The sequence below is a fragment of the Nuphar pumila genome, chromosome 7 (assembly GCF_984573655.1).
Source record: "Nuphar pumila chromosome 7, dmNupPumi1.hap1.1, whole genome shotgun sequence".
NCBI classification, from domain to species: domain Eukaryota; kingdom Viridiplantae; phylum Streptophyta; class Magnoliopsida; order Nymphaeales; family Nymphaeaceae; genus Nuphar; species Nuphar pumila.
Genome location: NC_143255.1, coordinates 30,089,843 through 30,117,290, shown reverse-complemented (window position 1 = coordinate 30,117,290; position 27,448 = coordinate 30,089,843). Strand labels below are relative to the sequence as shown.

The following is a 27,448-nucleotide window of genomic DNA, read 5'->3' as shown; positions in this document are numbered from 1 at the left end:
CTTTTTGTCCCTTTTTTTATTGTGCTCCCTTCTTTATTTCTTTATCATTGGTTTTTAGTCTTTTTGTGGAAGGGCTATCTAAAGGGCCTTTTGAGGGGACCTCGGAGGGCTCTTTGGAGAGACTTTTGAGGGCTCACCACACGTCTAAATGTTCTCCTATAAAAATAAAAACATGAAACACAAAAACACAAAAGAAAACTACACAAAAATCATAGGTTAATATGAAAAAAATACATAAAACAGGAATTGAACTAATATAAAATGACAAACTACACTAGAAGACAAAATAACATAACTAACTATTTAACTAATCAAGAACTAATATGAAACTAACTACTAAAAGATGAATTAACAAAACAAACTCCTAACAAGAATTATTCAATTAATGACTACTTCTAAAATCCTATGACAAACTGTAATTAAAAACCCATGAAACATATTAATAGTAAATATAAACCAAATGAATTAAACGAGTATCATAATTGTCAATTGAAGTAGCTAATTCTAAGTCAAATAACTAACAAACTATTGAATGAATTAGCATGTGGCAAATTAATTAATAACTTTGAAACAATCTAAAGAAAGCTTATAACAACTACTTTCTTTCTACTTCTTTTTTTGAAATAGCTAAGTTACTGGGACAAGAAACTTTTAATCTACCTTAACTATTCAATTAATTTGACTACCCTAATATCAATCAGTGCTAACCCACTAACCTATTCAAAACCACCGAATAAACAATTGAAATGTTGTGCACATTTTTAGCCTGGTACGCAAAGATCGTGATAACGTCCAATGACTGACTTACCTGTGATCCCCGAATCGCAATGGGGCTGATCACAACAAGTCTGAACCACTTTGGACTGTTGTGACACCAGTGTAATCACGGTTCACATAACTTTTAAGTTCTGCTAATCGTGGGACATGAATTCATGTTAGAGGTAAATATCTCAAACTCTGATTATGCCCCTTGACATGGACATCCGAGTGCGTGATTTCTCAAGAACACGCTGATCTGCGTGAGTCATGAAATCCCATCACAACTTTCGTTCGGTGGCTCTCAACTATTCACTAAAAAATGATAAAACACTGCCACTAACACCCACAAAATCACAACTAAATTAAATGTTGCATAAACTAGACTCTATCCTGCTCTAAATAAAATAAGCACATGAAAATAGAAAGAAATAATACAAATTAACAAGACTAGTATTTACAATGCTTATGTCTAATCTACTATGCAGACCTAATGAATATAGAAATCAGATTATGATGTATGCGATGATGAGAACAATAAAATCAAATATGATGCATGCAATGGTTCTAAATACTACAGAAAAGGAGGAGATGAAGTTTACCTTATGGTTTACCTCCAACGGATGGGTTGAGAAGAATAATATGGCTTCTCCATTGCAATCACACACACCTCAAACTCTCCGATGATGGGAGCAAGAAGAACCAACGACGATGAGGTTTAAAAGCAAAGACAGGAAAGAAGAAGAAGAAAGAGGGAAGAAAACCGGCTTGAGAAGAGAAAAGAAAAAAAGAAGAGGTTGAGAGGAGAGAGAAGGGGGGGCGCAGATTCCAAGAGAGAAAAAAATGTCCCTTTCTTCTCAAACATAACTATTTATAATCTCTAATTAGGTTTTTAGAAATTCTTTCAAAAAGAGTCTATACAATTTTTAATATTTCAAAAGGCCTCTCTTTTTTAAAATATTTTCTAAAAACTTAATTAGTTTTCCCAAAATACTTCAAAGAGGCTTAATTTGCTCAAATTACACTTTGATGAAAACTATGAAAATCTTCGCAAACAAGCATTTTTAAATGATTATCACACATGATCATGCATGAAAATGTATGAAATTATGCATAAAAATTATGCATGATCAAATGGTATTTTTTATGATCCGTTGTATGAAACCTATTTTTGTTCATGATACAACTTGAGAACTTGAAGATCTTACGATCAAGGCCATATGCAATAGCACGTACTTGTTGATTAACTTCTTGTCCATTTGGTTGACGTATGTGAACATTAAATCAAACTTCAAACTCCTCTTGATGCTTACGTCTAACATCTATAGAAGGCCACTCTCTGGCAATCTCCACTTTTTGTTCACTGCATTAAAAATAGATGAGATATGTAAAACAACCAAACTATATATGCTACTTCACATAAGAAAGATAAAAAAAAATGTATATAATATAATCCTAAATTTCAGTGCAATTATCTAGTACATATCATCGAGCCTTAGCTAGAGAAACATCATCCAATTGTACGGACTTAGAAGCTCCTAACCCAGGAGCTCACTAAGAGAAAATAGATAAGCCTATAGGGTTCTCAACTGATAAACCATCATAGTTACAGACATCACAGTTATGTCTTGTTTCAATTCCTCGTAAATACATGAAACAAAAAGTCAACCATTCATCTGAGATATATGCTTTTGTAATTGATCATTATAGACGTGCTCTGTTCCTTACAAAACACTTACATTTTCCAAGATATCGTTCAGTTAAATACGTCCAACGAATTTGTACAGGTCCTATAAGCTCAGCCTCTCGAGGTAAGTACACTACCATAGGTCTCATTACACTAATTAAAAATCTATAGTGATCTTCAAAAGTATTACCTTTAAGAAATTTGCAGCTTTGATATCTCGTAAAACCATATATATGGATTTGACCCTCTGGTATAGTTATTCTCTAAACAACCAAGAAATATTGATAGATATTGAGGATGATGATGATGATATAGAATCAATGTTATTTAGTAGTGATATTTACTTGAAAGTATTTAAAGTTAATAGAGTAGTTAATCAATGGAATGATGTGAATCTTGTATAAAATGTGTATCTATCTTAGGCACCATCTATCAATCTGAGTCCTTTGTCAATTATCCAACTGTCCTAAATAGTGAACGATATTGATGTTGTACTTGATTAATGGATTACTGCAAAGGATGCGAAATCACATGGGCAAACCAGTGTCAATGATCTTTATCGTAGTAATTTGAATGACATGCAACCTTCCTAAGCATACAATAATGCTAAGTATAAGTTATAATTTTGATATAATTTATGATTAAGATGTAGGTATGATGAAGAACAGCCCAAATTTTCCAAAAATTCCAAAAATTCCAAAAATTCCTTCTTTGCCCCTGACCTCCATCTTTTGAAATAATCAGATCAATTTTTGATAAAATTCCCATAAATTTCTCGGATTCGTTGGAATCCAAACTCGATTTTCATTTCTAAACCATTTTTTTGAAGGATTTTTCCAAAGAACAACGTTAAAACTCTTGAAAAACCCTTCTTTTGTAAATATTTTCAAATTTTACAAAATATTTTTAAAATCCTTTTGTTTTCTCATAAATTTCAGAGTTTTATCTTAAAAGCGCCAAAAAAATAGGAAAACCAAAAAGAAAATACAAAGAAAAAAAATATATGTATATCTTAAAAACCGTCTTTTGAAAAATCGCCCTTTTGATAAAATATACCTTATTGAAAAAATCCGATAAAAGAGCCTCGTCTCGAAAAATTTTAAAAATTAAAAGAGTTATTTTGAAAAAACGGAGGAAAACCCTAAAAAGGGTGGCTCTCCCTCTCCCGATTTCGCTGGAAAAACCCTCTTCTAAACCCTCCCTTTCTCTCTTCTATTTCTCTCGGAAGCCCTCTCATCTCTTCCTTCTCGCACCCGATCTTCCTCCACCGCACACCCTCTTCCTCCTCCATTCATCTCTAACAACTTCAAAACCTCCAAACCCCTTCTCGAATCATCTTCTCCATCTTTAAAAGGGGCACAAAAAGCCTCTTTCGATCCATTGCTCTTCACCCCCGCACCTTTCTTCATGCATCATCCTTCTCCACTCTCGGGAGGATCCGTTTTCACCCCAGCCCCCCCCCTCTCTCTCCTCTTTCACGACCGTTCTCTTGTTTTCCTCATCCTCTTCTTTTCTTTTTTTTTTTTGGTCGACTGCAGAAATCGGGTCCCCTTTTTTAGGCTCACCTTCAAGCAAGAATGCTGGAGCTTCCATTAACCGGTTTTCATTTTTCCCCTTTCTTCTCTTTCTTTGGTGTTCTTCCACTCGATTGAAAGGAATCAACCGATCTGAAGCATCAAGCTGATCTTCCTATTTTGCTTTGTTACTTCTGGAGTTTTGTTGATACACCATCACCCGGATCCCCTTCGATCGAGCAAAAGAAGATAAGATCTTCAGCAGCAACTACAAGTAAGGACTCACTTCCCTCTTCCTTGGATTCTCTGTTTTACCATATTACTCAATTTTAACAATGTTCCGTTTCGTTTCGTTTCTTTTTTTAATGCATTAGAGGTAGGGTCGACCTGCATATAGCAGGATCGACCCACCCATTGCAAACATTGATGAAGTAATCCGACTCCCACATTTTTTTTTTTTTGATGTTATTATGTTCTTTACTTTCACTTTTTATTTTTATTTTTATTTTCTTTTGTTCCTCATTTCCTATTTCTTTTATCACTTTTAGTTTTCTGTCATCCTTGATAATTGTATCAGACAGTTTGTTTCTTATCTGATTTCTGATTCTAAAAGGATACGATCATCCATCTTGTTAAAATGAGCTTTTCACATCTTATTTGGGGATGTTTTGACGGTTCAGAGCCCCTCTAATACAACCTTCCAGTATACTTTACTATCTCAGGTTAATTGGAAGTCCCACTTTTCTCACTTCACGATCCATTTATCTGCTGCATAGCCTATGTCTTTTTATTTTCATTTTGATTTCTACGGTTCATACTTAATTATATATTACATTTGATCTCCTTGTTTTGATAGCATTCTATTTGTTATTTCCCTTCCTCACTACATTTCTTGTTTGAAGCATCACCTGTGCATTTTTCTTTTACATTCGTGTATTTTCTTCAACCTCTCACAATGCACACACATCTTTTTATCTCACACAACATATTCATTTTCATATTGCATCTTGGCATGGCACTATGTCTTCAGATACTAATCCCCTGTGAATCAGTATTGGACTTAATGCCACTTGGTTTCAATCCATTTTTACTGATTTTGATCTGAGCCCCTGTGTTCAATTCATATCTTTTGCCTGATTTGAGTCATGGTCTCTATTTTCACTACAGATTTTCTTTCATTTGGTGTTACATAATTTCAGTATCATATAAATAACTTTTCAACTCAGTTGTGCATCATTGAGTATCCTCTTGCATCTATCAGATTCAGCATCCTCATCATCCATTCCTGTAGGGTCTCTTAGATCATCACCAGCGTCATGCTTCATCAATTTCAGTATATTAGTCGTATTAATTCTGTGTGATTCATTCTTAACTCCTCATCCTGTGTATTTAAATTCACTTCATGTATGTTTTCTGTAATATTTTGCAAATGCCGTTATATATTTCACATTTGGTCAATATTTTCTCAATCATCATGAACCCTGCCGAAGGTTGTCTGGCACACTCCCAATACCCCTTTTACTCTTAGTATCATGCATCCATATATCTCCCCCAATTGAATGTGGAAAGAGGCCAATGAAGCTCAACCAGAAGCTGAAGAAAAACAAAGTAAATGGTCCATGTGGAAACAAGGTGGTATTATCGGTGCTGCTGTGTTGATTGGCAGAACCTGGCTAGCAGTAACTGGTGGTCTAGCAGCTCCAGCAATTGCAGCTAGATTTGATGCATTGGCACCCACATTTAGTATCATTATCCTCGTTATTGGCGCAGATGGCTTTGTGATTGCAGCCAGTGCTGCTGGACCAGTTGTGGGATCTATGGTTGTCGTCATTTCTTTTGGAGTTGCTGGAGGCTGGTCTTACTGGGACTAAAATGGCTAGAAGAATTGGAGATATTAATGAATTTAAATTCAAACACACTGGTGAAAATCACAACCAAAGTGCCACGTTGATAATATTAAGCTCTCTAGTAGCTGCATTAGCATGGCCATGTACACTACTAGCTGCAACAAATTTTATAGACGGCAAATGGTCTATGGCAGTGGATAGATCAGATAAGACAGGGAAGCTTCTTGCTGAAATGTTGCTGAAAGGATTACATGGATACAGGCTTGTTACTCTTATTGCTTATCCTTTGGGAGCCAGGGTGACATTTAAATGTTTTGAGCATCTGGCCATATCTGCTAATAGTGCTGGCATTGTGAAAAGAGTTGTTCTCCCTTAAACATCAATTCTACTGAGAGATGAAAATTAGGAGGTTGCTCTTAAGATCGTGTCTGGGAGGTTTGTGAATATGTATTCTACCAACGACTGGATTCTTGGTGTTGCTTCCCGTGCAAGCTTGCTTATAGATGGATTAGCAGGAATTCAATCTGTCAAAGTACCTGGGATTGAAAATGTTGATGTTACAATATTAATCCATGGTCATTCTTCTTATCTTCATGCAGCCCAACAGATTGTTGAGCGGCTGGAATTGGATACATACTATCCTGATTAATTTTTTTCTTTTCTTTTCAGCTCTTGCGCAACTCCTTAGAGTGTTGTAGATATCTCACCGATTATTCAGGGGTCAAACTGCAAAATCAGGTTGTGGCAATCAGGTACGAGCCATTTATTCACCCCACTCACTGTTTGAATCTTTCATATACATTGTGTGATATTTTCACTGATCCCTGCATGCCAATTAATCTCTAATACATATGATTAGTGCATTCACACATTAAACTGTAAAAAGGTTAAATATTGACCCATCCTCCACAAACCTGTCATACACGGTTCAGCAGAACCTTCACAGCCCATTACTCCACTATCGGACGCAAGACAGTGGTCTTTTGGTAATAAGGGCATCAGCGATGAATGATCACACACTGTTTCAAGCATCGGGTCTGTTTCCATCTTTGTTCGATCATTTGAGGATCAAGTGTTCTACCACAAACTTCAGCAATCACTAAGTGTCGTTAACTTTGGGATCGATTATCTGGGTTTTGCAGCAACCGTGCCTTAAGTTTCATACTTAATTTATGCACTTTAAGCTTTGTTGTATTCCTTTTAAAGTTTCAGTACCCCTTTTAGATGGATTTTATTATGCTTTTTCCATAGAATTTCCTTATTGTATTTTTTTTTTTACTAATCAAGTACTGTTGAAAACCTTAGAAAATAATAGCTGAGAGGTGTTGATCAACTGAAATTTGCATCACTGGGATTTAATCTCCAACGAACTTGGGATATTAACTCAGAGAACAGTATATCTATGTCGTCTGTCAGTTGGTAAAATACTGAAAGAACTATAAAAAAGGTCTTTTAACATACAAGTTTTGGAAGACAGGGACCAAACTCATAATAAACAGGAGCATCAATTTGATAACATCAATGTTGAGTTTTTAGTCCTCACAGCATCCCATCATTCTCACTGTTACGGCACTGAGCCTACTTAAAAGTTGCTGGACTCTTCCCTCTACAAGAATGTGTGTAGTCATATTAGGGTAGTAGCAATGTTTATTGCAAGTTCATGCCCTGCAGATCATCCATTGCCCAATAAGTTCAACTTCCACCTTCTTCTGGTATGTGGATCATTATTTGATAAATTTGTTCATACATTGTTACAATGAGTTGTGGTTCAATTGGCTATTTGTTGTTGCTATCAAATGAAAATTCAAAATATGTCTAAGACATTTTTTTTCTGGTACAAACATCATGGTACTATGAACTTTTTAAATACAATCCAAAATTTGTGTTTCCTGAAATGAAACCAATTGCTACCATGCTATGTATATCATGATTTTCCTTCATATTTCATTTTTCTTGTCTGTGTTTACATTCATCAGATAATATTATTTCCCATGTTCCTACACACAAAATTCTGCACTCTTGTCATTTACCTACTTATGACAACATGCCATACATCACTTTCAGCATGTCTCCATTATTGAACATTCATGCTAATGTGTTTGCTAACTGAGTATTTCCAGTTTTATATTTTAGCAATGCATTTGAATTCGTGGCTATTGAGTATATTTCCATTACTAGGTTAGCAATACACTTATATTCATCAAATTGCTGAAATTCTCCAATCTGCATATTAGCAGTACATCTTGCTAGTCACTAATTATTTTCAGTTTGTATAATAGTCCTGCCCTTCTCACTGTATCCATCGTGCTTTGCATGATCATGCATGGCCACCATATTCTTTCTTTTCTATGGTGGTCCATCAAGAACCACCATAGTTGCTACATTTCATGGCGGTTCACCTTGAACCACCATAGTCTTCTTTCTTTTATAGTAGTTCATCAGGGACTACTACAGTAGTTATCCTTTGCAATGGTTCACAAAGAACCCCTGCAATCCTTCTTTATTATAGTAGTTCATTAAGAACTACTATAATAGTTTTCCTTTCATAGTGGTTCGCAATGAACCACTGTGTCCTTTCTTTTCTATGGTGGGTCATCAGGAACTACCTTATTTCAGACTGACTCATCTTGGACTAACCTGGTTCTTGACTTCATCCATTGTATACGCCTTTCTCATTCAACATAAACATAGTATCTGGTATTAGAATCAACACATTCATATACAATTCTGCTCTCAACAAAGTATTTTCTCCTACATTATGCTAATTCGTTTCTTTGCAGGGAAGTCATGGAAAATCATCTCGGATTAGAGAAGTTGTTTCAAATTTCAACTTCAAAGATTGTAATAACTTAGATATCAATGAGAAATTCGTATTTCTAGCCTAGATTAGAATGAATGAACATTATAAATATCATTGAATTACTTGTTTTTCATGCATTTTTATTTCTCAAATTCTCACCAATGGTGAAACACGAATGACACGTGCACCATTTCGTAAGAGGTAATCGATACTAAGTCGATGATCCACATCAATGGCCATAGTCAGGGTGTGGACAAAACTTTGCATTTTTATCTTTTATAAAATAACATTGGATCCCCACTGGATCCATTTTCAAAATTCATCATATTTTACTAAAATATTTTCTTCTTTTATCAGAATTTAACATTAAAATTAACTCAAAATATATACTGATGGCCATAGTCAGGGTATATTGAGGGTTAATTTCATTTTAAATTCTATAAAAGCACCAAAAGGGTATTTTATCCTTCATTTGAATTTAGATATGACTATTATATAATACATTCAATGACCATAGTCAGGAGTGTATTATATCATTAGTCTTGTTTAAATTCATTTGAAGAATGAAATATGATTTTTAAATCCAATTTCAAACTTATTCAAATTCATTCATCATATAGGATAGAATTGCATCATATTTTCAAAATTTACTTTTCAAAAATTCCAAGTGATTCTTCTTCTTCATTTCTCAGATCAGATCTTATTCAAATCCAATTCTATTTCATTTCAAGATTCAAAAATTCAATTTCAAAGTCCAATTTGACTTTGAAATTCCAAAATCATTTTATATTCAAAACTTCAAATTTCCAACTCAATTCAAAATTCAATTTCAAAGTTCAATTTAACTTTGAAATTTCTGATTCATCTTCAAATTCAAAAATCAAGTTTATCTTCTTATTCAAAAATCACAAGTTTGAGATTGATTTTGAATCTTGACTTTTTCTTAAATTTTAAATTCAAATCTGGTTGTTCAAAAACCAGATCCATCTTTAAAAGTCCCATTTGGACTTTCAAAACCCAAATCCAAAGTTAGATCAACTTGGATCCAGTTTTCTAAATACAATTCTACTTTTAGATCTTAGACTGCAGATCCAAATTGCATCATGAATTTCAGACCTTAGATCCAAATCCATCTTAGGATCCAGAACCCAATTCATCTTGGATTTCAGATCCAAACCTATTCTAGGATTCAGAACCCAGTTCCACTTTAGATCTCAGATTTCAGATCCAAATTCTATTTAGGATTCAAGATCCAACTCTACTTTGGATCCCATTCTTCAGATCCAAATCTATTCTAGGATCGATAATCCAATTCTACTTTGGATCTCAGACTTCAGATCCAATTCCATCTCAGGATCCAGAGTCCAACCCTATCTTGGATCTCAGATTTCAGATCCAAATACCATCTTGGATTCCAAATCTTGAATCCAATTCCATTCAAAATTCCAAATCCAAATTCCACTTTAAATTCCAAATTCTTAAAACCAATTCCCTTTTCCATTTCAGATCAAGTTTCCATTTCGGATCCTAAATTCAAAATTCAACTTTGAACTCTATTCAGAATCCAGATATTGGATTCGGATTTCATCTTGAAAATTCAACTTTGAACTCTATTCAGAATCCACAACTTTTAAATCAATTCCATTTCTCAAATTTATTCAGATTTCCCAATTCCATCTTTCCTTCTGATTTAATTCCATTTTTATTCTGATTCAAAGTCCATCTGTGACTTTGAAGATTCCTTTCTTCTTCTTTTATCTCAAAAACTTCAAAATCATTTTCCAAAATCCAGATTTATCTTCCCAAGCTCTTGATTATTCTAAAAACTTAGAACTTTAATCTTAAGTTCTAAAGTTAGAAATCATTTCTTCACTTTATCAGATTCATCTCAAAAACACTTGGGAAATTTAAAAAAAAAAAACATCTTTCAAAAAAAGCATACATCTTTGCTTTTGCACAAGCATGATTCTTTGTGCATTTAGACTTAGGATAAATTCTTAGATAACTTCTTAGCAAAAAAACAAAAAGGCATAAATTCGACCCTTGATTCGATTACCCCTGGTAAAGGCGCCAAGAACGGTCGAACCTCGTACCGACGAGCGGATCCCGTCTCCCAGTTTTCCCGCAAATATTTCAAAATGGAGGCGAGTTATTTCAAAAAATTTCAAAATTAAGGTCAAGTGAGACCCGCAAAATAATTCATCTTCTTTTTTCTTTTCTTTTCTCTTCTCTTTTCTCTTTCCGTCTTCTATTTTCTCCCTTCAAAAGGAGGACATAGAGGTAGGAAAGGAAGGGAAAGAGAGTGAGTATTACGAGAGGAAAAATTTTGCGATGATCACAGTGAACGATATTGATGTTGTACTTGATTAATGGATTACTGCAAAGGATGCGAAATCACATGGGCAAACCAGTGTCAATGATCTTTATCGTAGTAATTTGAATGACATGCAACCTTCCTAAGCATACAATAATGCTAAGTATAAGTTATAATTTTGATATAATTTATGATTAAGATGTAGGTATGATGATGAATGTGATATTTTGATGGTTAATCTTGAATGTCGAAAATGCAAGAATGATGCATGCATGGAAGCAAATGAAGCGATAGATACAATGAATTTTGTTAGTGATAACAACGATGATGTTAACAGTGCAGAATGATATGATATCGATGATGATGAGTATACCATGTTGACAGGAGAGGGTGAAAGCAATGCACTAATGGCATTAGAGAATATGAACCCTTGGTTCTCGTTCTATAGGTTCTCATATAATGAAGAGAAATTGAAAATCATTGAATCAAAGACTTCTGTTTTGTATGAGCAATTGCATAATGAAAGGCTTAATGATTGTGAACAATTTCAATGGCTATTAATACACTCAAACATTGTGAGAAATTGCTTTGGGCAAAATGTTAAATTATCTCCAACATTGTCACAAGTTTTTGAAGGATAATGTGATAAAAAATAACTATAAAGCAAAATTCTTAAAGAGTTGCAATAACATAGTCATTATCGTATGCACGAAGAAGAACGCTCATATGACAACTGATTGCCCCTATAAGATCCATTGCACAAAAGTATGTAGAGTGGGTTTCTTTCAAGTGAAGAAGTATGATAGCAAGCATACATGTAGTAGATCACTAGGTGATGTACACTTTGTCAATGCATTTTTAAAAGATATTTTGATGGAAAGTATTTATGAAAGTTGGTCATCAAATTTAAAAATCCAACTCTCACAAGTAGTGAGAACCGGGATCGAACACGAGGAACGAGTTGATACAACTTTGTATTCCACTCAAAGCGAATTATTTATTGCCTTAAAAAGAAAAATTAAACTAATTAAGAGTACTTACAAAATAAGAATTAAAAGATTATTACAAACCCCAAATGATGCTGAAATTGAAATTAATTATAAAATTCAAATGTGGCCAAAAAAGGCCCTAATTAACTAGGAATTGAAAATGCTAAAAAAAACAAAAAATTGAGCTTCTTCACTTCAACTTCAAATCCTCTTCAGTTCTATCATGTGAAATTAGCAAATGGTGCCACCTTCTGAAAAAATAATATAAAAATATACGAAATGCAAAATATACACTAATTTGGACTTTTACCTGAAATTAATGGAGGTGGCATCAATTTAGTCTGAAGATGCCCTTCACACACCCCCAAAAGTTCTATTTATAGTCACTTTTAGGTTAAAAAAATATTTACTAACTTACTCTTAAAGTTTTACTTATTTACAAATTAGTACCTAACTACTTGAATTTTGCAAAAAGAGGCTTTGGCGCAAATTCAAGAGGAGTTTTTAAGAATTATGAAGTGGGTTTGGGTTTAAGTGATTGCTAAACATCTTAGCATTAGATCCAAGATCCAATTAATGTGTTTTGGACTGGATCAGGGTTCGAAATGCCTTGAGATTCGGTCCAAAATCGTAAAATGGTCATAATTTCCTTGTTTTAACTTTGAATTCTGCAAGATTCAAACTGTAACTTCTTTAACCCTGAAACATCATAAACATGAAATGTAAACCAATAAAATACACTTAAATGCATAATTTATGTAATAAAATGAATGCATATTCATGCATTGCTAGGCAACCTTATAGTAGAGAAAGCGCATTTCAAGTGTCATTCACAAATGTATGCACGATAACTCGAAGATAACTCCAAGAAAAATCATGAATGACATCAGTCGTAAGGAAGGCATGGAGGTTACTTATAAACAAGCATGGCATGGACGAAAACACACTAAAGTTGTATTATATGGTTTATTCAAACAATCATTCAAGATACTTTTCGCTTATTTGGATCATCTGATGAATGTTAACCGAGAATCGATAAGGTATACTAAGACCGATCAGAAAGATCAATTTAAGTACATGTTATTATCCTTTCAGCCAAGCATCGATGGGTTTTTAAAAGGATTCCCTCAAGTTCTTATGGTAGATGACACATTCCTAAAAAGAAGATGTGCATGTATATTGTTGTCGGTCTATAGTATTGATCCTTGTGGTGAGATGTTTCTGGTAGCATTTGCAGTTGTTGATAAGGAGTTTAAAGATTCATGAGCATGGTTTCTAGAGGTGTTAAAGCATAAATTCATACACTTCAATAAGTTTAGAGAGAATAGTATTGATAGTTATATCAGATAAGCATCCAGGTTTAAAGTATGTTGTCCCCCACACATGTCCTATATGACATGTTGGATTTTGTATGAATCATTTGATGGATAATTTTTTAAAAAAAATTGGTTCACCACTCAGTGTATTTTGGTGGAGTCGAACTCGAGCAGCCACGAAACAATAATGCAATTATTTTCTTGATAAAATTAAGAAACAAAGTACAGACTCATAATTATATTGCCACTGACGTGAAGTCAAAACATTAGGCTAACTATCACTTTCAAGCAAAAAGATATGACTATTTAACATCTAATGTAGCGGAGAGCTTTAATTCATGGATTCTCACCACACTTGACAAGCTCCTAATTCCACCTATTGAAAAGCTTTGTCTCATGTTGATGAAACTTTTTGAGAAAAGAAAGATTCTGGGACAGTATATGATAGGTGTTCTGGTGTCGAAGGTCAAAGAAAAGCTGGAAGAACTGAAGAAAAAGGCACAACAAATACATGTGTAAGTAGTGCATTGCCTCAGACAATGGTGTGAAGCATGCAACTGATCTTATGGTTATAGTGTTGATCTTCAGAGGCGCTTATGCTCTTGTGAAGAGTGACATGTTAGCAAAATTCTTTGAGAACATGCGCTCACATGCATTTTTTATGCGGGCAACTTACCAGAGGATTACTATGACAAGTAGTTTAAAGTTGAATCATATTAAGTTGCATATAATCAATATTTATTCTTTTTTATGGCAGATAATATCTCACACATCACTCCACCTACTCTTATAGTTTTCTATCCACAAAAAATAGTTCACAAAGTAGAGAAACTTAAGGTTAATAGATGGAGAACATAATACAAGGATGTTGTGTCATACAAGTACAATGTATGTGGTGAGGTTGGCCACAATACACGGCACCACGAATAATAGTATGTATATATATCCAGTGTTGTTTAATGAATTGATTTTTTGTGCACGTATCTAGTATTTTTTAATTAATTGCTTTTTTATTTATATATCTAATATTTTTTAATCAATTGATTCTTTATGTGTATATCCAGTATTTTTATTGATTGCTTCTTTTTTGTATATATCTAGGTAGTTTGAGATGTATGGTCGTACATGTTCTTACAAGAGAAAGGGATTCAAAGAGCTGCGAGTTTCGAAGAACAAGAAATAGTTGATTGTACATGAGGTATAAGTAATATCCTGAATTATGTGTGTATAATTTATATTAATCGTATATAATTTACTTTGTTGTTAAGAACATGTTAATAAGAAAGAAAAAACTATAGAATAGAATACCCCAGAGCCAAAAGAGTATGAGTTTGGCAAATAAACTCTCTTGACAAGTAACATAAGTGTTAGTTTTGCACATTAATTTGTTTATTTTTTGTTATGTTTGCACATAGTTTTATTTGTTCTTTTGTTACCAATTTAGAATTATTATGTAGCATCTAGCAAGATTCTTATAAAGACTCCAACTGGCTCACAACAAAGACGGGAAAAGAGATAACTTGTTGAAAACCATTTACCTTACCCCGTATTTCTCTGTGAGCTATAAAAGTGATGTTTATATTGTTTTACTACCAATTAATAAAAACTAATCGGTAAACCTTGTTTGTTCACAGCAAATGGTCACAACTAAATGGCAGTGAGGTGGGACAACTGACTACTTGAAAAGCAATGACTTACCGTATCATTTCTTTGATGCTAACAAGGTATATTTTTACACAAACTTCATATACTTACAAATAAATTTTCATGTGCACAACGATGTTAAACTAGATTTATGGTGCAACTCTTAATTCCCCAAACATTGGGTTCTTTGGAAAATAAACATGAAGAAAAGGACTTCAGGCTATACAATTTCACGTTGAACGCATATTTAGCAGATAAAAATCTTAAACAAATAATGTATTTTTTTGTTTATGTTATTATCTCCTTTGCATGCATATGTGGTGCAGGTTTATTTTTTTAGCACAATTTGGGTTCAACTGATACAAAGAAAATGAGTAATTACTTTGCATTTGTTTGTTAACTCATTTTGTACATGTACATGTTCTTCAATTGGTATTTTCTCATTTTACAGGTATGACTATGATATATTTGTAATACAATATATGCAATACTTGGGCAGAACTTGAGTTTGAACTTCATGCAAGTATGCATTTATATGTCAGTTATTCACTAGTTTGAGATGTTCGTTGTCGTTAGTTGTTTACTAATAAAGGGTTATTTTCAGCAAGATGTCATATATATAAGAATATGTATAATCAAGGTCTACAAGCACATGAAGGAAAGGACTTCCATGGGTGTGAAAGACAATGAAAAACAAAGACATGAGTTAGAGAGGTGCCAGAAGAGTTTGTCCTGCTATCTAAGCTATGGACAATTATGCACATTTGTAATAGATCAAGTTAAACTTACATTTGTAATTGGATGGATCAGGTTAAACTTTATAATTGAATGGATCAAGTTAAACTTTATAATTGAATGGATCAAGTTAAACTTTGACTATAACTTTGTAATAAAGCCCATGTATTGAATGTAATTTTGTAATTGTTAAACTTCAAGTTATATAATTTCGTGCAAACCAACTATATTTAGTTCTATGTTAATCATATTGACTTGTTTATACATAGATAAACAATTTTGCAAAACTGTTCAATTTTTGTCATATTCTTCATGAGATTTTGGAACATATATGCGAACAAGTATGATTCGAGAAATTCGCAAAAAGTAAAAAAGATTGCATATTTGTTATAGTTTTATAAATATTTAAGTACAATATTTATGATATCAGGAGAGTCACAAATAACTTCATGTGAGAGCGTGCAATATATGTGAAAAAGTAAGTTATTTGCCAAATTATTGGCAAGTGTTTCATACATATATTGAGTAAGCTAGATGTGATTTCAGGAAGTACATGTGAAACATGCAAGAGGTGTTTCACAAATATATTTATGCAAAATATTTTATTATATGCAAAAGAGGTAGGATATTTATGATTTTGGTGGTTTCAATTTCACCAAAATTTTGCAAATAAATTTATGTGATGTTCATGAGGTCTAAATTCGCATAAAAAAACCTGCGATTTTGGATTTAAGGGTTGTTGGAAATAGCCGATGGATGGTACAATTTTATCGCAAAATAACCTTAAATTCACAATTGTGAAGAGTAAAAGGGTCCTAACGATGTCAAATATTTGCAATTTTGAACATCGAGAGAATATAAAAAATTATAAAGTTTTAAGGGAATCGAGTCAAATTAGCCATACAATACGAACATTTCTGTCATTTTTATCACCAAACTCAACCTGGTTTTAGGTGAATCAAGGTTGAATTGGCCTCTTTATAGAATCAACTTTTGGCTGATTCTCAACAATTTTGATGATGACAGTGATTAACACACCAAACATCTATTTTTTATCAAATAAAAAAAATAAAAAAATGCATATTCGTGTCTCGAGCTCATATCTAGTCCCCTGTCCTTGTGCCATAGCTCACCTAAGATCCAATTTTAGGTCCAAGCTTGCCCTCCTTGAGCCATGTACTCGAAGCTGCAAATCCAAACATAAGCTTTTGTTGGCTTGGATGCAGGGGCAAAACTATAATGGTCTCAATCCATTAGACTAAGCAAATGTCATCAAAATACATGACATTGTGGCCATGAAATAGATATAGTCTTAGTCTTCTGACCAAAATATCAAGTCCAAGAGGCAATGTCAAATTAGGGAGCCCCATCAGTTAGAAAAGGCCAGAGGCAATGCCTTGACTTGCTATGGTTTTCTCATGCATTATTGGACTCAATTGACATGTGACTCACACAGACTAAATGCTCAAAAACATGAGTCATTTATCAATTCATGGTGATGATGACGAGGAGGAGGAGAGGAACTTAGGGGCCGTTTGTTACAAACCCATTCGAAGGAAGTCAATTTCCCTTGAAAGGGACATGAGATGTTTGTTTTGTTGGCATTTATGTAAACCCATAACCGGAATGTATTAAAGAAATAGCACATACCGATATTCTTCATAGAAGAAACAAGCGTTAGCATAGGTGACCAACATTCTCCTCAACTTATCGATGCCCATGATGAGCCCAAGCCATCAAGTCAATGGTGAGCAGAACCCTGAACCCAATGAGGAAAAGGATACCTTGGTTAAACTCGTCAAGTAACCATACCTCAATTTATACGGGGAGGAAAGTGGGGGGTTACATACATGGCATTCATGTAAGTGAACCCTTCACATGCCATATCGATCATGTAACCCCTTCCCTACTAATTTTTCACTATTGCTCCACTAAAGCCTTCATTAGTGTCAAATCGGGTCACACTTAGGGTTGGACCCGATCTAAAATGTCGGACATGTTTCACTGTGAAAGAGTGTATGTTTCATAGGAAAGGACATCAAACAAGAGCCCCCTCAACGTTAGGAATTTTGAAGGGTGCTTTTCTTTGGTGAAAGGCCTTTTAATTTCTTACATATGGATTGAATTATCTTTGCTTCCTAGCTAAGGATTCACCGCTAAATCATCATGAGAGAGAGAGAGAGAGAGAGAGAGAGAGAGAGAGAGAGAGAGAGAGAGAGAGTCATAAAGTTAGGTAAGGGTACGCCCTTTTCTTTGGTAAGAGCTTTTTACCTACCCATCGATTGGAATTATCTTTGATTCCTATCTAAGGACTCACCCTCTGCATCATGATTTAAGAGACCCAGGTTTTGGGGGATCGTAGCTACACCTGATATTGGCTCCCCCAAATGGCTTTCCCTCAGAAAATTCCAAGGATGACTGTCATGTTCCTAGATTGAGGTAATGCATGGGACAAAGGAACATAAAGTCATCTACCAAATCTGAGGATGAGCTACCACTTGCATGTGCAATAGACCCTAAAAAGTTGTGAAGATTCCCTTTACCTCAGCAAGATGCATCAAGTGACAGGCTGTCAATCTACGTGATAGATTTCTATCGCAGTACTGGCTTTTCTAATGAAAAAGACCATTGTACATCCTTACCTCTTTTTAAGATAGTGCACCTCTCAAAGCATCCTTGATGTTGCAATCAAGAGCCCAAATTTATTTACGAAAGCATCCTCCAAACAAATGAAATGGATCAATTGACAGAATGATCTAAAAGATAGATTGTCACTCACATCAACTTTCAAATAGAGAGAACTCTTGCACATCCTTGCCATTGAAAATGGTACGAGTCTTTAACATTGTGACAAATCTCATTCTCGGGCGAGAAAAAATCTCTTAATAATTTGAAAAACTAGTTTCCTTGAGAACACATTAAAAAAACATTGGCATATATAAAAGAATAGATGTATACATGAGATATGAACAAGAATAATATGAAGAAACTCAGAAAAAAAAAAGTCACATTAATATCACGACATTTTCAAAACAGGTGAAAATATCACACGTTTTCAGTATAATATTGGCATTTGAAAAATCTCAAATCATGATATTTTCAAAACATCATCCATATTTCTGACTATGTTCACCTACAAGGACTTAGCAAACCCGGCTAACTGGGTCGGCTTAAGCCATTCAAGCTGAAGGGCATCGAAAGTTCCTCCTGCCCACCGGGGAGTATTCAAATTCTCACATATTAAGAACTGTGAAAGTGTAGGAAATTCTGATGGAATGATAAACTGCTTCCCCACAAACTGGATAAACTGTCAAAGCTGGAGCCTTATTGTCCCAGTTTATCTTATTTGTTTATGGGGAACTTGATAATGAAGCAAATGCCACAGAGAAAGTCATCCAAAAACATGACTAATTTCATGAACTACAGCTTTTTCCACTTCCACGAACTTCAGTGATGGTGGCAAACTTAACACTATGCTAATTTTTTTCTTAAAAAAAACACTGCTAGTTTTAAGATGCTTGGCTTCGCTAAATCTTTTGAATGAACAAAGACACTTCGTGTTAGAGCAACTGCTTTGTTGAAAAGTCTAATAACTGTTGTCTCTTAGTTGATTAACTCCCTACCAATAAAACAAAACGCCCATAAATTACAAACTAGATGCCCCAATAATTCAGTTAAGTTACACAAAACTATGCTTTCAATAACAGGTTTGCAAACACTGTCTACTGCCCATCGTTCAAGAAAGTTCAACGGCCAAGGATTGGTTCTCCTTTGGTGACACTTCTCCCTGTGGAAAAGAGATCATCAACACAACTACACTGACCTCTCTCTCTCTCTCTCTCTCTCTCTCTCTCTCTCTCTCTCTCTCTCTCTCTGAGTGTGAACTGCATGTTAACATGCTTATTATACATGCATTAACACACACTACTAGTCCTGTGTTAACAAGAAGAAAAATTACAAGTGTTTTCTTACATGGAATTTTCTTCATTCATGGCCATTACCATGGTGAAATTGAACACCACCAAGCGCTAGAGAAAGTCTTAGAGAGAGAAAGCACAAATAAATTGCCAAAAGCCCACAACCCACTAACTTATCCAACTTCATCCCCCTCCTAGGCAATATGACGAGTGCCCAAATCAGCCCGCTGGCAAGAAACCCTAATGTGACATATAGAGTAGGGTCTTGTGGTACAACAAATGAGTCCGGATAGCTTGACCAAGATGTGAGCACAAAGGGCACACCCAGCCCTACCAATGTATTGAACATGGGCCCAGCATAGCAGCCAGACATGGCAGTCTGGGCCCCGTCGGCCCCCATGTTAACTACGAGAGCCACGTTGGCAATGAGATCACCCATTGAATTTCCCCACGCAAGCACTGTGACCCCTAGAATTGTAGGGTTTATCCCAATGACCTTCCCCAGTGCAACCAAGAGTGCCACCAACTCATGTGCTATTAGGTAGGTCCAAGCCACACTCATGCAAAAGCCACCTACTAGCCAAGGCAAAAGAAAACGTGATGGTGGGTGTGAGGCCTTGGTCAAGAACAAGGCAGCCAGTCCCAATATGACACCTGTAGTGCACCCGACGCCATAAACAGGCAGTCGTGCCTCGCCGCCTTGCGAGACCCATATCGCCGATAAAAAAAATGGGGACAAAACAGCTGAGAAAACCCCAAACGGCTTGGACCATCTTTCTTCACTTACAACAGGAATTGTGAGCCGTCTAGGTAGTGACAAGGGAATTAGAAGAGCTGTGGCAATCCTGACCGCTAGCGGTTTAGATTCGTCGAAGCAGCTAGGGCCTTGACTGCTAGCGGTTGCCACTGGAGGTGGCTTCTCATCAGCAGGGACTAAAAGGGGCCCTTTTAGATCACCATTTTCTTCATCAAAACGGAACATCTCCTTGCGTTTCTTGTCAAGGTAATGTGACAAATACACCACAAAAACATATATGACATAGATCAAGGTAAAGCCTAGTGCACCCCAAAGGTTGATCCTTCCCATAATGAGAATTACTAGGAGAGTAACAAGGGTCAGTAAGAAGAAACATACATCTCTAATGAAGCTCGATCTGTTGATCGAGATGTCGCTAGAGCTGACAGAGATTGACACGATCCCGGCGACGCCAGACGATACTACAAAGGCGCCGCCGAGCACGCTGTTGAGGCCGACATCACCACCTTCTGTGCCCACAAAGGCCACTAAGCTAGAGAACACATCAGGTGCACCATTGCCAAGTGAAAGGAGGGTCACCCCTGCAATTGTAGGGGAAAGCCCTAGCAGCGTAGACAAGTCCTCTAGGGAAGTGCAGAAGTACTCTGATGCAGTGTTGCCCAACATATAGAACAAGATGACCAGCCATATGGTGAAGAGGGTGTACCCCAAAACGGGGTATTTACCACAGTAACAATAGAAGACAACAAGGTACTCGATGTAACCTTCGGAATTGCATACCTTATGGGATTTGACGTAAGAGCACTTGGTGGTGTGGTCCTTGTACTCATGGATGGAAGTGCAAGATCGTTCTCGGATATCATCTGACGGTGGGGATTGCTTGAGGAATGGAAAGGCAGGAGGTGAGAGGTGGATTGCGAGGTAAAGGGTCAAGAGAGTTAGGAAGGAGATGTTTAAGAAAATCTGGGTCTTTCTCCCATGGTAGATAGAGAACCGATTGGCCATCCAATATTATATTTCAGAGAGAGATCAGAGATTGGTGTCTCTAGATAGGTCTTCCATGAGAGAGAGAGAGAGAGAGAGAGAGAGAGATCAGAGATTTGGGCTCTGTAGAAAGGTCTTCCATGAGAGAGAGAGAGAGAGAGAGAGAGAGACAGAGAGAGAGAGATGATTGGTACATCATAAAGTTTGTTGAGGGGGGCGGGTCTAGGAATTGGTCTTATTTATAGGAGGAAAACGAGCTACTAGGTGATGAATCAGCTGTACGTGGATAGTGACAACTCGTCCATGATCTCATGAGGCCCAAATGGGGCGTTCCTGTTTGTTTCTTAGTGAGAGGAAGGGATGAGCATGTGGAGTTCCATGAATGACAACAATGACCATATATGAGTTTAAAAGGATCCCCTCATGAAGCTTACAACTGTTCCAACGAATCGTCACCATCCATCGGACATCACCCACTCACACACGCAAGGCAGGCTGCCATTAACGGCGACACAATTCTAATGCTCAAAACAAAAACAAAAAATCTAAAATCATGTCAATTCCTGCCTGCCTCTTTCCAGGCCCTACCTGATCTTTTTCTCTCCCGACATTCCTAATCTGTCTCTCTTTCTCTCTTCTATGTTCAACTTTTTTTTTTCTGTTTTTTGAAGAAAAAAAGAAATCTTGATGTAATCAAGTATCGAAACTATGAATTATTGTTCTTTTAAGGGCTTGTTTGTAATTTAGGAACTGGGACACGAGCTAATGCATTTGGCAATTAGTCAAAATTTGTTTGGAAATTGGTAGCTGGGATGGGAGTTAATGCATATTAAATTCTTTTATGACATTTATAATAGAAAAAGATGAAATGAATTCTATTATAGATTATGAATTTTTTGTGGATCATCTCAAAAAAATTTTTTTTGAAAATTTAGGCTTTTTTTTTTTTTGTTTTCCTAATTCTTTGTATTTCTTTAATCATTGATCCATGATGATCTTTTTAAGTGACAAAAAAGTTGAACATGGTCACATCCAAACTTGCTCCTCGCTCTAATCTGGCCTCCTCCCTAACAGAAGTCAGCTGAGTTAATGCAACAGATATTTGTGTTATTTTGAAAATATAAATTTCTGCGACAAAATTTTATACATTCATATTTTTATTTTTAAGAATGTGAGGTGGATAAGTTGGGTGGCGTTCCCCAAGTTTAATTGTACCCCACCTCCGCTTCAAAAACATGTAATTCACTAAATCAAATCTTCTTTTTGACGAAGAAAGCTGGAGTTAGGCAGACCCCCTACCTTTTTCATTTATAAACTGAAAAAACTACACCTAACACAAAAACCTGGTCGCGCTGGCTCAGCATGCCATACTTACAATAGTCGTGCTGGCAGCGTAAAACTCCAAGGCTAGGACCTTTGCCTCAGGGCCTATGCTATGAGTTGACTTACGTAGAGGGATGCCCATGAGAATCAAACCTTGACTGCCCATCTAGCATCCAAGGCCCCACCTCACTAAACCAACCTCCTTGGGGTGGTAGACCCCTACCTGTTTATCAACTAAGAATTAAAACAAAAATGACAAAGGAGTCTAATCTGGACCCATGTCTGACCACATACGATCAATGTCTCTAGTGGCATTCTTAATGAGTTGAGCATCTGATGCAAGAGTGGAACAATATATCCAAGTCTACAATCTTTAATGGATTATTTGAGATCCATATTATTTTAGTTTAGATATCTTCTTGTTTGGGTCATTATAATGGATATTGGATCTTATTAATTGATTCATATCCTATTTTAGTAGTTTAGTAGAATTAAAATTTGCTTTCTTAATTGATGTTTATCAAATATGGTAGTTTAAGTTTGTTAGGATTATGATTCTTTCTCCTATAAATATAGGGAAGATCTATGATTAGAGATAGTGAAAAGTTAAGATCTTAAATTGTTATTTTCAGTTTATTTCAGTTATTTCAGATTATGTTAATTCTTTGTGATTTCTTATTATTTTGAGCAATTTCTTTAAATTTTTTATTCTTTTCTAGATAATTCATAGCTGAATAGTTTTCTCATAAATTAAGTTCTCTCATATTACATCAATTTGGTATCAGAGCCAAATTTCTGATCATGAAGCCACACTTCGATCGCATGTTCGTGTTATCTCACAATTCGAGAAATGAACAGGGAGAATATATGAAGATGGGTCAATTATTTGATAGGATGAAGAAAATACTTGATTTAATGCAATAGGACTTATCATTGTTGATGATGGTACTTTGCCAACAAACTGTCGAATTATAAAAAAAACCGCCAGCAAATCCAACACCACCACCGTTGGCGATCTTTGTTCCATATGTGACTCGGCACCCATCCCTAGCACCAAGTCCTCCTCCTTCCCTACTGGTTAGGGATTCCCCTGCCACACCACTTGTTTCCCCATCAACGCCCCCACATCAGCCTCCTCAACGCACACCCTACCATTGTCATCGCCAACATCTCTGGGCCATCTCCACCATCACCATTTGTTTCCCTTCTTTGTTCCAATTTCAAACTAATGAAGGACCTACTACCGGTCAGAGTCCAGCCAACCACCATCTGCCGGTTAGACTTGGTCGATCGACACCCCCTCTATTGGCTTTGGTGCACCCATAGGGGGGTCATCATCCTGTCATCCCATCTGTTCCCCTTCCATCGAGCAGAGTTGGGGAGGGAGGGTGCTACTCGCCCCTCCTCCTTCTTCCTCTTTTCTATCAGAGTAGCGCTGACCCATCAACAAACCACCATCCGACGAGCTCATATCAGATAGGACCAGTTGGTGGGTTCCTCACCCACTGACAAGGGGTCCCCCTCTGTTACCTAGGGAGAAGGGGCTCCACCCTACCAGGTCGGGTGAGGAGGCACCCTTATGGGTTTCCTACACAGGTGGTGTCTCACCTGAGTGGAGAACCGAGAAAACTAGTTCTCTAAACTGTGATGATAGAAAAACCAGACTACATGTTAGTTCTGAAGTTCATGCCCCAGTTTCATCAGGTTTAGATCTGGTTTTGAGCCATGGATCATCAGTTCCTATCCCGGTGGACTCTGTTCTCTACTCTAGTCCACTGCATTGGGTCTGTACCCAACTTCTTTGTCCTAATCCTACCAAGAGCCCACCCATTTCGGATGTCCCAAGTCTGAATCCAACTCAAAGCCCACCCATTTCGGATGTCCCAAGCCTGAATCCAACTCAAAGCCCACCAATTTTAGCTTGTGAGGATTTTGTTTAAAATTCAGATCAACAAAAAAATGCAGTTGAAGACTATGGATGGTTCGGGAAGAACATTTTGAGCTTTCAGATACATATCAGAGTAGATCATGTTTGGTCCACACAATTTTTGGAATAGGAAAGCTATCCAATTCTATATTATGGACCTCAAAGAAGCATAATCGGGATCAAGATTTGAGGTCAAGTTATTTTCAACCTGGGGAGAATGATGCAGGAGTGGAGCAATACATAACTGGGTCTACATCTTCTATTGGATCATTTGAGATCCATACTATTTTAGTTTTGATATCTTCTTGCTTGGATCTTTGTAATGGATATTGGATCTCAGTAATTGATCCATATAACATTTTAGTAGTTTAGTAGAATTAAGATTTGTTTTCTTAATTGATGTTTATCAAATATAGTAGTTTAGGTTTACTAGGATAATGATTCTTCTATTATAAATATAAGAAAGATCTAGGATTATAGGCAGTTAAGAGTCAAGATCATAAATTGTTATTTTCAGTTTATTTTAGTTATTTCGCATTCAGATAATTTTGTGTGATTTCTTATTATTTTTCATCAATTTCTTTAAATTTACTATTTTTTAGATAATTTAGTTGGGTAGTTTTCTCAAAAATCAAGTCTTCTCAATTTACATCAACCTCAGAATTTAGTATCAAAGTTGGGGTCTAAGATGAATGGTTCTAGAGGTGTTCTAAACAAATATGTTTGCATTGCATGCACACTATCATGAAGTCGGTGCTTCCAACGATCGAACACTCTCGCTTTATAACAATGTCGAGAACAAGCTTAGGCTAACGTACCAGACTTGGAATGGGTATCCTCGTCCTAGGGAGAGAAGTTCTCCTTACCTCCGTTAATGTGAATATGAATAGAAAAGATGAAATCTGGAGGACCAGCATCCTATTCAGCCCAGGAGTGGTAGACGATGGCTGAGCCGGGATGATCTCCTTCATAGCAAGTAAACTGAAACTCATGAGGGGAAGGAAGATTATTGAGGTGGCAAGTGACTCGACCTAATGACTCAGCACCCATTAGATATGCATCCATAAAAGGGTGGTCGACGGTAGGAGGTGACACCGCAGTCAATGGGAAGGAGAGGGTGTAGCCATGATGGCCATGCCTTGGCCCCCGACTCCCATGTGGTGGGCCACATGCTGGCCCTCTCAGAAGTTCTTGTGCAACTGCCTTCGCGGGGGGGCAGATGAGGCTGCATGAATGGCTCCGATGAAGGTTCGGTTGTGGTAGCATGAATGGCTCCACGACCATCCTGGTTTTATGACATTGGCCTTTTGTTGATGGGAGATGGTGGAGATGACGGGTATGCAACATCTAGCGGCGATTGAGGGCATTGTTTGATTACGATAGGAGATGCAGTAGAAGCATTTGGAGCAGTTGAAGGGATACTGTGAATTGATTATGGCTCTATGGAAGGATTGGATTCAAATATGGCACCTTTTGAGACAATAGAGAAGTAATTCATCTGGTAGATCATCGGGCTGATAGTCGGCCTGCAGCCTTCACTGATGGGTATGGTTCCATCCAACATAAACCCTCCCTAAGGTAGACTTTTCATATCCCTAGGTGCCACTAAATCTAATCTTATTTATGTATATATTAAACATAGTTTGTTAGCTAAGAATTATGCCTTGAGTTGTGTTTCAAAATAAGATCATGATCTTTTTAATAGAGAAAAAGACAACTTAGAAAAGATGAAAATGAAAGGCACATAGCAACAACAAGATATGTGGTTCAACTGGTGGTGTCTATATCCACGATACAATGATTTTTTTCTTTCTCTGTCACCTAGATTCAAAGGAAAAGGTTCCAATTAAAAAAAAAACTTTATATATTTAAGAGATTATTATCTCTTTATCTTTCTATTCTCACATCCTTAGGTTTAGGTAAGATTTCAATCACTTTGGATTTCTCTGCATTCTTGAATATAGTAACTTGTATATTTGATTTTTCTTCATTGTTGTACATGGAAGCCTGATCCATCTCTATCCTCTTTGCATAAACTAAATTGGCTTTATCATAATGGAGATATGGATCTAGATTGATCGCTTGTGAGGGGATTGAACCATGGTTCATATCTCTAATATCCCTCTCAAACTCAAGGGGCAAGGAAGGACATTGAGTTTGACACGAAGAGTTTTGAACCATTCGGCAGGTAGAGGCTTTGTGAAGATGTCAGCAAGATAATCATTAGAGGACAAGTGTTGCACAGTCAATTGTTTCTTAGTGATATGATCACGAACAAAATACACATTGATTTCAGTGTGTTTACTATGCTAATGAAACACGGAGTGTGTGGCCATGTAAGTAGCACCAACATTATTGCACCATAACACAAGAAGGATAGAGTAAGGAACCCTCAATTCCTTTAGGAGAAATTGCACCTAAATCAATTCAGCAGTAGTGTTGGAAACGGCTTTGTATTCGGCCTCATTGTTGGAGCAGGCAATGGTGTTTTGTTTCTTGGAACTCCATGAGATGATATTTGGTCCGAGAAAAACAGCATACCCATCGGTGGATATTCAATCGTTAAGACACCCTGCCCAATTGGCATCTGAGTAGAAAGAAAGAAGGTGATTGTGAGAAGGTCGAAGAAGTAATCCAAGTTGAAGAGTGCTTTTGATATATCTAAGGATGTGTTTTACAGCAGGCCAATGATCAATAGAGGGAGTGTGCATGAACTGGCATACTTTATTGATAGGATATGATAAATTTGTTATGGTCAATTGTAAGACACCCATAATGCTTCTATAAAGGGTGGGATCATGAAAAACAGGTCCAAAACCAGATTTCATGGTAGTGGTGGTTGACATAGGTGTGTTAAATGGTTTTTCCCTTGTCATGTCTTTCCGATGAAAAAGATCCATAATGTACTTTTTCTTAGATAGAAAAAGTTGAGCAGGTC

At 36.3% G+C, this 27,448-nt stretch overlaps 2 pseudogenes; one reads left to right on the top strand and one right to left on the bottom strand.

The window, feature by feature from the left end:
* The first annotated feature begins 5,829 nt into the window (after window positions 1-5,829).
* On the top strand, window positions 5,830-6,453 carry LOC149831720 (transmembrane and coiled-coil domain-containing protein STS1 pseudogene; annotated as a pseudogene).
* A 13,124-nt stretch (window positions 6,454-19,577) lies between these two features.
* Window positions 19,578-21,281, bottom strand: LOC149831719 (cation/calcium exchanger 1 pseudogene; annotated as a pseudogene).
* Window positions 21,282-27,448: the final 6,167 nt, after the last annotated feature.